The sequence below is a fragment of the Lontra canadensis genome, unplaced genomic scaffold, assembly GCF_010015895.1.
Source record: "Lontra canadensis isolate GAN:19392208 unplaced genomic scaffold, GSC_riverotter_1.0 scaffold14, whole genome shotgun sequence".
NCBI lineage: Eukaryota > Metazoa > Chordata > Mammalia > Carnivora > Mustelidae > Lontra > Lontra canadensis.
The window spans coordinates 7,574,259-7,586,705 of NW_022631008.1; the positions used below are offsets into that span (position 1 = coordinate 7,574,259).

A 12,447-nucleotide genomic window follows, 5' to 3' on the forward strand; every position below is an offset into this window, starting at 1 on the left:
TTTAAAACTTCATTCCTGAAATGAGAAAAAAACAGTTCTCTTTTATGCATATTTTAAACATTATAGAAGTGCACAATGTGAAAAGTGTAAGTCTCCTGTATTTCTGCCCCACAAAGATAAGCAACCATGGTCTGTGATTTAGGATATGTTTCTCCACATTTTTTTCCCAAGCATTTAAAAAATGTAATGATACTTAACCTCACTAACAATAAATGAAATACAGAGTGACCAAGAATCAGATTACCCATCCCCCCCATCAAGTTCTCAGAGAAAACAGGTAGGAAAATGGGTATTCCCATATGATGTTTGTGGGAGTATAAATTGGAATCATCTACTTGGAGGGTAATTTGTCAATAATTGCCAGAATGTTCTTTTTAATTGCCTAAATTTTATATATACATACCTTGCACATTTCTTCTGCTGACTTTAGAAAAATAAGAAAGAAAGTAAATTTTATAACAATATTATTTGGTATTTTGGTGGTGATAGTGGTGCTGGTGTCTTTTACTATATGAGGAGGCTGTGGGAAGTCCCATCCCAGTCAGCTTGGTACCCAGAGCAGTGCCATGGGGCAGTGTGGGTCAAAGCAATTCTCATGATTCTTTCTCAACATAGGCAGAAAGGTCAGCTTCCCAGGGCACAAGGACTTCGGCCATTCCCTTCCTAAATTGGAAAACCATCAGGGGCCCACAGAGGTCCTGGCAGACATGTTCAGAAGGCACTTCCTAGGAACTCCCCTCCTTTTCTCTGCTTTTATGTTCGAAACCAGCAGTGAGATTCTGCCCAATGAAATATTCATAAAATTCAATTGACCGTAAAATATTTTCTAAATGTAAGTGCTGAAAGTGACCCAAATTATATTATCAGCTTTTTTGAGAAATGGAGAGAGAAAGGAAAAGGAATTTAAGGGAATGGGTTCCAGGGAGCCAACCTTGGTGTTTTCAAATCATAATAAATAGGTCATGGATCTGCGTTGTGTGGTTTCAGAAATGACTAATGCTTGGGACTGTTTTGATCATTATCTGAGTGGCCCATCCCAATGTAAATCAGTCTTTCTACATTACACAGACTGTGTGCCCCCTTTTAAATCTATTTTTTAATTTCATAGTCCTTTTGTTTCCAGCTCTAAAAATCCTGAGAATCTGTACTTCCGGTGATCTCACATCAGATGCTATAGAAGCCATAGAAGCCCAGTTGGGCTCTGGGCTAGAATGCAAAGGACCTCTGCCCAAACCTTTTCGTGCAAGTCCCCGGACAGGGAGGGCCTGCAGGAAACTTCCTTGCCTGCTGACTGCTGGGGGACCAGGGATTTTCACTGTTAGAAAACTCTTCTGTGCTTATGCAGATGATATCTCCCTCCAACCATCAATCCTTTGTTCTGCTGTCTGCAGCCCCCAGAATAAATCTCCTCTTTGTACCCTGGCCATTCCTCACCCCCTCCCTGTCCAAATCATTTCTTTCTCATCCTAGAATTTTTGCCCTCTTGTTTACCCAGTCTTCTCTGTAGAAAAAATAGTACGCAGACCATCTATTCTCCTTCATCCCTTCCATAGTCATAATAGTGCCTTTCTGATAATGAATCCTAAAAATAAGTTTGTTCGTTTGTTTTTGGCATCCACATCACACCATCATCTCATATTGACTTGTAAATAAACTAAAACCCCATAGCAGTTGCTTTTGAACTTAGATGAAAGATGTAACATCTATTTCTCAGAAATCTTTTTTTTTTTTTTTTCCCCTTTTGGCTCATTCTTTCCGACCCAGACTGCTTTTGGAATTCTGATTCTGTCATCTTATCTAAAGCATTCATCTCTCTCAGCGTGGTGTCCTGGGATCATTTGAAAAGCCTGCTTGCAGATTGCTGATGTATTTACCTAGGCTCAGGGCTTGAAGAGGGTGACAAATCCCTCATAATGAGTTTGCCAAATGCCTGCTGGCAGCCAGCATTTTCAAGGCTCTGTGGAGAAGGGACGAGGACAAAACCCAGGGTCTTGCTGCCCAAAGGGGCCCTGGCCACCGGAGTTGGAGCAATTTTGGTTTGACCATTGACATGTAAATGGTCATGGGGCCCCAGGCGGATCCCCAGCAGACCCTCCCACCAGCCTTCTGACCACACAAAGCCCTGGCCTGGAAGGGCTGCAGGCTTCGCCTCCTCGAGGCCCCTGGGCTTCCTGGCTACAGAGGTAAGTCCCCTGATCAGCTGTTTTGTAAAACTGGTCCATTTGGGGCAGTGATTGTGGGCTGGAAAATTCCCCCAGCCACATTCACGCAATGAGGGTGTTCTCTTTGGACCTCACTCTGTCCTGGATGCAGACATAGGCCCTATAGGAGATTTTGAAATGAAAAAGAATACTAAAAAGAATCACATTTGCCCATATGTATATACATATATAAGAACTTTTTGAATTTTACCTGAAATTTCTATAGGATAATTTTATTTTTCTTACTGTGTTTTCTGGAGTCCAACTTTCTCCCTCTTTCTCCTGTTCTCTGTCTCTAAACTTCTTTACTTTTCCTCCTCCCTCCCTTTCCTTGTAGGGATGGTAAATTGTTTAATTCATAAAGGAAATATTGCAATGTGCTTTACGAGTTAGACAAACGAAAAGTTACACGTGATTAGAAGAAGCACCTGAGTAAACCCCTGGTAAAAAATGGGGATATGCTGATATTCCCCGCCTTGGAAACTTTTTAGTGGAAGAGTTTTTGTAGTGGAAGAGTTTGCTTGTGTCCTAAATGTAACAATGTGAATTATAAAATTTATGGTGCTCTTATGTGATGGAAGGTATATGTCATACTCTGGATTGATTTTGTTATAAGTCCTTTAAGAACTAGCAAGAAATTGTTTAAAATGTAAGTTTAGATTTTACATTCAGAATTGAGTGCTAGATTGAGTTAGAGGAGAATTTTTAAAAAAATCTTGAAATAGGGGGTGCCTTGGGGGATCAGTCTGTTAAGCCTCTGACTCTTGATTTCAGCTCAAGTCATGATCTTGGGATTGGGAAATCAAGCCCTGGGGTGGTGGGCTCTGTGTTCAGGGGGAGGAGGGAATCTGCTGCTTAAGATTTTCTCTCTTCTTCTCCCTTTGTTTTTCCCCCTCATATAAATAAAAATTTTAAAAACTTGAAATAAAGGGTGTAATTTGGTAAAATATCTCACATAGGACTCACTTACCTGACTGCTTGCAGAGATGGTGCTTTTAAGAAAATATTTTGTTAATAAAATGCAAATATTTCCAGATTCACCCCTCTACCGCTCTACCCCTCCACCCCTTCTCTCTGTCTCTTTGTCTCTGTCTCTGTCTCTCTGTGTGTGACTCATAGATACTTTTCTTCATAGTATGATTTCATTCAGTACATGATTCATTCTGAAGCCTTGATTGGTGATTGTTAGTTCAGATATTTTTTGCTCTTTTAAAGTAATTATAGTAATAGAATTATGCTTTTATATTAGAATACCCATAATGAAATTGAAAAAAAAAAACCCTCATTCAGTCTTAGATCCATAAATTCTGTCATTAAATATGAAATCTATTTTAGGTATCTCACGCTCCAGTGAGCACAGTGGAAAGAACATAAAACTAAGTGCTGTGAAGTATGGGAATCTGTGTCTAGCTACCTGAGTGGCCTTGGGCGCGTGACTAACTTCTCTGGACCTCCATGATACACTAAATCAGTGGTTCTCAACCAGGGGTGGCAATGTCCCTCAAGGGGTGCTTGGAAATGTTGAGGGGGAACATTTGTGATTGTCACAGTGTATGGGGCACTAATGGTTGAGAACCCCAGAAATTAGAAATGTTGAAATGCCGCTCAGCTCAGTGATGAATGGACTCGCTCTGAATGCCAGTGGCACCCCACCTGGGAAACACTTGACTGGATATCTCTAAGATCCTTTCAGCTTTATTTCTCCCAAGTTCATAAGCAGAGCGTTGAAGACATCTGAAGTGATACTGAACTCTTACATTTAGGGTCTGTATCTCACATTTAGCATTAGACACCATGTTGTTGGAAGTGAAGCCAGACCCAGGAATGCTGGGGCAGGACGTTCATGGCATGGCCGCAGGGATTCCGAGCTCTGTTGCTGGGTCAGTTCCTTACTCTAAGCACAGAGAAACAGATACTGCTCAAAAGCAGGTGCAGAGCCAGGTCTGGGTGTTTTGGTTGGCTTTGGATTTTCCTTTATGTCCTTCCTTCCTCAGAGGGATGAAGGGGGTTTATTGTGGCCACAGGCCTGGCTTCTAGGCCTTGGACCTGTCCCCTTAGAGGAAGGCAGCTGTCTCTCTGCACCACCCTGCTGCTGGGAAGGGGGTCATTGTGGAGGCAGGTGGTGCCCTGAAAAATCTGCCGGCCACTTGTCAGAGGCCAGACCAGAGGCCTTGATGAGGCAGAAGGGGATTTGAGCTAGAAGAAAGACTCCTGGGGAGTCTGAATTGTTAGATTGTTGGATGTGATTAAATTACTGATTATTTGATAGTGAAGAGCTATTAATTCAAATTCTCACATGAAAGCTTCTCTTAGGATTGTCTTTTTTTGTAAAAAGTAATGGAAAGGGCACCTGGGTGGCTCAGTTGGTTAAGCGGCTGCCTTTGGCTTGGGTCATGATCCTGGAGTCCTGGGATCGAGTCCCACATCCCACATGTGGGATCCCGCATCAGGCTCCCTGCTTGGCGGGGAGTCTGCTTCTCCCTCTGACCTCTCCCCTCTCATGTTCTCTCTCTCTCTCAAATAAATAAATAAAATCTTAAAAAAAAAAGTAATAGAGAGATGAGTTATAAATCTTCATCAGAAATTTGCTATGATGTTGAATATATATCCAACTCTCATTAACTAAATTGTGAGGTTACCTGGAAAAAAAAATATATATATATATACACACACACACACATATATATATTTTATATATATAATAATTTATATATTTATATATATATTTAAAAATTTTGTTTATTTGACAGAGAGAAACACAGCCAGAGAGGGAACACAAGCAGAGGGAATGGGAGAAGGAGAAGCAGGCTTCTGGCTGAGCAGGGAGCCTGATGCAGGGTTTGAACCCAAGGCCCTGGGATCATGACCCGAGCTGAAGGCAGACGCTTAATGACTGAGCCACCCAGGCGCCCCTGGAACATATTTTTTTATTGACATGTTGCTTGTAGTTACACAGATAATTTATTTAACTAAAAAGTTCAAATATATGTATATTTGAATGTATATAATATGCTATATATACAATATAATAGTATCCTGTATGATATAGTAATTATATATATAGTATCCAGTATATATATCCTGCCAGTCTTAAAAATCTTACAAAAATGAGGTTCCAGTATGTGATATTTTATAACCTGCTTTGTTCATGTCACACTATCTCATGAGCATGTTTCAGTAACATAGATATTACATAATTTTACATGACTTCTAGTGATCCATTGAGAGAATGGTCAAAGAGCACAGACAATAGAGTCAGACAGACTTCATACCTCAACTCTGCTTCTTATTAGCTGGGCAGGTCACTTCTTTGTGCCTTGGTTTACTCTTCCATAAAATGGGGAGAATAATAATACCCACTACATTGGAATGTTTTGAGAATTAAATGGGACACTAATTTTTATTTTTATTTTTTTTTTAAGATTATTTATTTATTTATTTGACAGGCAGAGATCACAAGTAGGTAGAGAGGCAGGCAGAGAGAGAGGAGGAAGCAGGCTCCTCACTGAGCAGAGAGCCTGATGCGGGGCTCGATCCCAGGACCCTGGGATCACAACCTGAGCTGAAGGCAGAGGCCTTAACCCACTGAGCCACCCAGGCGCCCCTAAATAGGACACTCGATGTTGAGTGCATTGAATCAAGTAAGCACTCAATATCTGTGTGATACCGTCAGCATTGTTAATAGGAGTATACCATCTCTGCTAACCAATGCCCTGACAGCAGACATTCTTGTATCTTTGACATCCAGAGTTATTACTTTCATATCACTTCTTTTTTTTTTTTTTGGATTTTTTTTTTTAATTTATTTGACGACAGATCACAAGTAGGCAGAGAGGCAGGCAGAGAGAGACAGGAGGAGGAGGCAGGCTCCCTGCCGAGCAGAGAGCCTGACGCGAGACTCGATCCCAGGACCCCGAGATCATGACCTGAGCCGAAGGCAGAGGCTTCAACCACTGAGCCACCCAGGCGCCCTGCTTTCATATCACTTCTTAAAAGTTGAATTTCTAGGCCAAAGAGCAAACAATTTGAGTTTTTGGATACATATTGCTGAATTGCCTTCCAGGAAAATTGTCTCAGTATTCACTCCTACCAACTTTTCTTAGCTGAATTAAAAAAATTCTAATATTCTTCATGCTCTGGGACCCCCACCCCTTCCAATAATTGGGAATTTACACTAATTAAATATTGCTCTGGGGCAAGCATAATTAAGGAAATGACTTAGCCACAAGACAAAGTCAATAAAACATTCCATAGTCAAATAAAGAAATAAGGTAGATCACCTGCCACTTGATATTTTCTGCACTATAACTTCTTCGTTGATCAAGAATTGTTTATGTGTGAGAGGATGTGAGTGTGTAAGCCATGAGCACGGTCGTTATGCTGTCTTCCCCCTACCCTATCTATCTATTTATTTATTTATTTAAGATTTATTTACTTATGTTGGCGGAGAGCACGAGTGAGCACAAGCTGAGGGAGTGGCAGGCAGAGTGGGAGGGAGAAGCAGGCTCCCCACTGAGCAGGAAGCCCAGGGACTCATCCTGGGACACTGGGATCATGACCTGAGCAGAATAATCCACTGAACCACCAGGTGCTCCTTCCCCCAACCCAATTTAATTTCTATGGGCCCAGCACGCTTCCACTGTGCAACTCTGCTACCCCCAATTTAATTTCTAGATATACTGGAAGAAGAAACAAAACCTTCTTTCAGGAACATAATAGAAAATGTACATGAAATTAATGATGTAATTTATAAAACATTTCAATCCCTTCATTCTGTGGTATATAAACATTACTTACTTCATTGTGCAGTTTTTGCTTTTACCATGAAAACGTTGTTGGAAGTTGGTTTACGCAAAGATGGGATGCATAGTGTTCCCTGTGTACTTGACTTTGTGCTGAGTACTCTGGTCCAGGTTCCTTGTGCTTCCCATTGCTGGGTGATGACTCAGTCCCCCCACCCATCCTCTGTACTTGCATGATGAAGCCCTCCCCCACCCCCACCCTGTACAGCATGTTATGGTCCAGTCTGGTCTTCCTGTGTGTTTACTCTACAGTGTTGCTAGATGAAACCTGCTTCTGTTTTGTTCTCAGTAATTCACCCACTTGCTTTTGATTATAAACACAAATGCAAATATGAACAATTTAAACCACATGACCTAACATAACTATGAGGGAGACATCCAGATGATTCCAAATATGTTCAGTTTAGATTCTCATTAAGAATGCAAAATGTAAAAATTCTCATTCAGAATTCTCAGATTTCTGAAAATACATCTTGGGACCCCAGAACTATGCATAGGAAATGCTGACTCATTTGCGGATACTGGCCAAAGTACTTTTGGTAATTATTGGCATTCTAAAAAGAAACATGGGTTATATTTTTATTATTTTTTGGATTGAATACTTGATTCATTTTTGTTCAAGAATGGTGGCCTTCAAACTTTGGATTGTGACCCACTGTAAGAAATGCATTTTAAAAATAGCCTAGTATGTAAACATAAATATACTCACAGGTGAAAAATTTGTTTCCCAAGATACATAGAAACTTTGATAGTTTCTATTCTATTTCATTCTTTAGCATGTTGCTTGTAACCCACTCGCTTAGTCTTATGACCCACAAATGGGCCATGACCTAGTCTTTGGAAATTGCGTTCCAGAGGTGGCTTGCTGTTGAGTATGAGCTGACAGGTAAGCTTGGTGGGTTCTTACAGCCCTTTCATGGTAGAAGCCCGTTGCCTTCCTCTTGGTGCTGGGTCTAGGGCAGGCTTTCCATGCCTGGGGCCTCACCTTGGGCACGGTCTTAGTACCATGGGGTCCTGGCAGGAGGTGAAGGCCGAGCACCCCGTGTTGGCTGTCTGGGCACTTAAACAGCTTTGCATTTGAGAACTTCCATCCTTCCCTGGACTGGCTGCAGCAGCTGACAGCTCTGCCTGAGAGGGAAGGTTTAAACAAAGACAGTAATTCAATTTGAGTGTCCCTGAATCATGTCTTTGTCTCTGCTCTTGACAGAACATAAGGAAGTTGTTCATTATTAAGGATGCCAGCTGCCCCTGGATTGATCTCTCTGTAGCCAGGCCTGGCGCACATTCAAGTAGGTAGATAGGTGGTTCCCCAGTCGGTGTATTCGGAAGGGGGCCAGAAAAGATTTTCCTTAAAATGCCTCCTGATCCCTGGGTGCCTAAAATTTTATGATTAAGTATTCATTCTTTTAAATTTTATAAGCTTTTTGTTCTCTCAGAATTCCAGATCAATATGAAAATGTCCTTAGGAAAGAGAGTACCTTGAGATTGTATCAGATAACATTTAATGGGGATTTGAAAAGCTCTGAGAGCCAGGGGTGGGAGTGCAGGAGAGGGTATGGAGAGCTCAGAGGCCTGTCCACAGGAACAGGGGAGGCTGCAGGCCTGTGGAGGTATTTGTGTCTGATTGTCATTTGAAAGTTATTTGAGGTTGTGAAGCTCCCTAAATGTTTTTACGAGAATGTTGTGGAGCCTTAGTGGCTTGGGGTGGACTTGAGTCGGGCTTAGGGTTGAGGGCACAGATGCCCACCAAATGTGGCCGGAACTCTTACAACCACTTGCTATTAGGGATTTGATGACCAGTATTGTCCAGGGGTTTGTGTTTTGCTAGCACATTTACTCCCTGTAGATGATATGACTGAAGTATGCTACCCACGGCTCACGGCTTATTCTGCCCAGTGCCTTCTCAGCACCTTGCGCATACTTAGGCATTTCCCCTGAGTCTTAGCTTTCTGATTGCTCAGATCAGCACAGTTCAATTGCACATCAGTTTGTTTTTCCACTTGTTGGTTATCACAGAATTCAGACCTGAAAAAGACCTGAGTGATCATCAGGGTCAGTGTTTTTTCAAGCTGTTGTTATCTACCCATTACTGGGTCATTAAATTGGCTTCATGGGTGTTACTGACAGACACTGTTGGTGGTGGAATGGGTGAGAACCCCATACATGTTTACCTTCCCTGGCAAGCGCTGTGTGTCCCCGATATGCAGCACCTTCTGATGAGTAACCACATGTGCAACAACGCATTTCATGTGGCACGGACATAGTCATTTTTTATTTGACAAATATCAGCTGCCATTTAAGCATCTATGATTTATAGGTGCCGTAGTGAGGGGCAGGGATACGGAGGCGAGTAAGCCGTGGGGCCTGCCCTGGAGATGCTCAGGGGATAGTGGGGGAGACAGGCACAGAGGTTATTGGGATGATGTGGGGAAGATACGCAGTTACCTCCTCCTCAGCCTGCTGAGGCTCCATTCTGGAGACGCCGTGAGAGGGCAGAAAACCATTCTCTGCAGTCAGAAAGCAAGACCTGGGAGGACTTCCGGGTGAGAGGTGATAGCTCAGCTTGGCCTGTGTAGTGGGTTGAAAATTTAATCTGTGCCCTAAGCCCTGGAACCTAGGAATATTCCACTATTTGGAAAAATGGTTTATACAGATGTGATTAAGTGAAAGGTTCTAAGATGAGATCATCCTGGATTATCTGGGCGAGCCCTAAATCCAATGTCGGGTATGCTTTTAAATATGAGGCAGGGGGAGATCTGACCCAGACAGAAGAGGAGACCTGGTGACCAGGGTGGCAGAGATTGGGGTGATGCGGCCCCAGGTCAAAGAATGCCAAATGCGCCTAATGGATAAGGCATTGGCCTGCCAAAGAATGCCAAATGCGGCAGCCTCCAGAAGCTGGCAGAGACGAGGAGTGATTCTCCTTAAGAGCTTCTAGAGGGAGTGCAGGCCAGCCCACCTTGATTTTGGAGTTGTGGCTTCCAGAACTGTGAGAAAATAAACTTCTGTTGTGTTAAGCCTCCAGGTTTGTGGTAATTTGTTATGGCAGCCCTGGGAACCTTTTTTTTTTTTGGTTGTCTAGTTTAGGGACTCTCACATGGGCACATATTTTTCTGAAAATAATTTTAATATAGAAGGGTAGTAGGGCAGGATTTTAACATGTAGTATAAGGATCCTTATAGGATTCACAGATGTGCTATGGGGAAGTCCATAATCTCACTGAAATATGCAAAACGCATGTACTATAATAATAGTATATGCTATAATAATAGTATATGTAATACCATATGTAAACACATTTTTTTTTCCTGGAAAGAAATAACATAACCTGGATTTCCATAGACAGGGCCTACTGAAGGAGGGGCTGTTTCTGGAGAGAGTACAGAGAGTACAGAGGAGGAGGCAAAGCCCTGTTTGGAAAGAGGCAAGTAAGCTGTCTTGCTGGAGCACAGATTTTTGTGAGAGGGAGTAACAGGGGACAGGACTGGATAGTTTGTAACTGACTCCTTGCCTTTGTGGTGGTGTTTGAGTAACAGCTTCTTTTTAAAAGGTGATAATTCATTTTACTGCCTCTTGGGTAATGGCTGTTAACACTGGGTGACAAGGCCAAAAATACAGGGTGAGGTGGTTCCACTCCTGTGTGGATATGTGGAGAGCAGAAAGGTTCCCTGACTACTGCCCCCTGGAGAGAGCCCTACACACCCCCTGGAGGGTCGCTTTAGTCACTCACCAGGTCTTTTTCTTGAACTTGCAGTTCTCATGGAATTTTCCTAAAAAGATATATTTTAATGGCATCTTAAAAATACTTATTTATCTATTTATTTTTTTGTAAGCTGTACACCCAACATGGGGCTTGAACTCATGATCCTGAGGTCAAGTGTCGCATGCTCTACCTACTGAGGCAGCCAGGTGCCCCATTTTCTTTTCCTTTTTTAAGATCAGTTTATTTATTTATTTTTTGAGAGAGGGGTAGAGAGAGGGCGAGAGGGAGAGCACATGTGCACATGCACACACACACATACATGCTCACGCTTGAGGGAGAGGGACAGAGAGGGAGAGAGAATCCCAAGCAGGTTCCACACTCAGTATGGAATAGGCCTCTAGTATATGTAGATCCCACAATCCTGAGATCATGACCTGAGCCAAAACCAAGAGTCAGATGTTTAACCAACTGAGCTACCTGGGTGCCCCTGTTTTCGTGACATTTTATTTCCTTGACATTATCAATTAATGTATAATCATTCCTATGACGTGTAATGAGCATCTTTAAACCTGATGAAGAAAATCATGTTTCTCCACAGAAAACTAGCCTATTCTTTCAGAGATTCGGGAATTGAGATTCTAGAATAGATTCTCCCCACATTATGCTCTTTCTTGGAGAAGAATTGGGCCATTTGATACCTTATAATTTTCTTTAATGGGATAGAATTTAGTAGTGAATAGCTTTTGGGATCAAATTAAATTTTATTTCTTTGGGTTGAGAAATCACAGCTAAAGGTCTTGTATCTTCTCAGCTGTCTTTGATACCTGCACGATATCTTCTTCTATCTTTGTTCTCCTCCGTGCCCCCAATTTCACATATACTCATGTTTTATGGTTTATAATTATTAGTTTTTATTACAAAGATAATTCAAGCTTATTATAAAAATTTCAAATGGTGGGTTTGAATATATTGCTCCTTAATACAGAGCTGGGTGCAAAACCCACCTCTCATCTTGCTATGGTCTGAATGTTTGTCCCCCCCAAATTCATATGTTGAAACCTAATCCCTGGTGTGATGGTCTTTGGAGGTCTGGGTTCGGGAAGTTATTGTCTCCTGAGGGTGGAGCCCTCATGAAGGGGACAAATGCCCCTGTGAAATATCCCAGAGATCTCCCTTCTTCCTTCCACCATGTAAGGACACAGTGGAAAGTCGCTGACTATGAAACAGAAAGCAAGCTCTCATCTGGCACTGAATCAGCCGGCACCTTGATCCTGGACTTGCCAGCCTCCAGAACTGTGAGAAATAAATTCCTGCTGTTGATAAGCCACACGATCCGTGGTATTTTCTTAGGGCAGCTTGAATGGACTGAGACATACTTCTGATCCTGTATTAGTTTCCTGTGGCTGTTATAACAAATGAACACAAACTGGGTAACATGAAACAACAGAAATTTATTCTCCCACAGTTCTGGAAGCTGGAAGTCCAACATCAAGCTGTCGGCATGGCAAGCTCCCTCCAGAGGTTCTAGGGGAGATTCTGTTCCTTGACCCTTCCAGCTGCTGTTGGCACAGATATCCCTTGTTTTGAGGCCGCATCACTCCAATCTTTGCTTCTGTCTCACATCATTGTTTCCTCTTTGTATCTGTGTGTCTATGTCCCCACACTCTCTCTGCCTTTCTCTTATAAGGATACATGTGATTGCATATAGGGCCCAAAAAGGCAATATTCCCTCTTTTGCTGT

The 12,447-nt window shown here is 42.3% G+C and overlaps 1 protein-coding gene across 4 annotated transcripts in view; it reads left to right on the forward strand.

Annotated features, from left to right (window-relative positions):
- Nucleotides 1-12,447, forward strand: part of ANKRD6 (ankyrin repeat domain 6) — a 186,466-nt gene that overhangs the window by 45,052 nt on the left and 128,967 nt on the right. The window contains exon 1 of one of the 4 annotated variants that reach the window (XM_032858113.1): nt 2,168-2,183. The exons of the other annotated variants lie outside the window; for them this stretch is intronic. The gene's annotated coding sequence lies outside the window, so the exon portion shown is untranslated. Of the gene's footprint in view, nt 1-2,167; nt 2,184-12,447 lie in introns of those variants that run through there. 4 annotated transcript variants of the gene reach the window in all.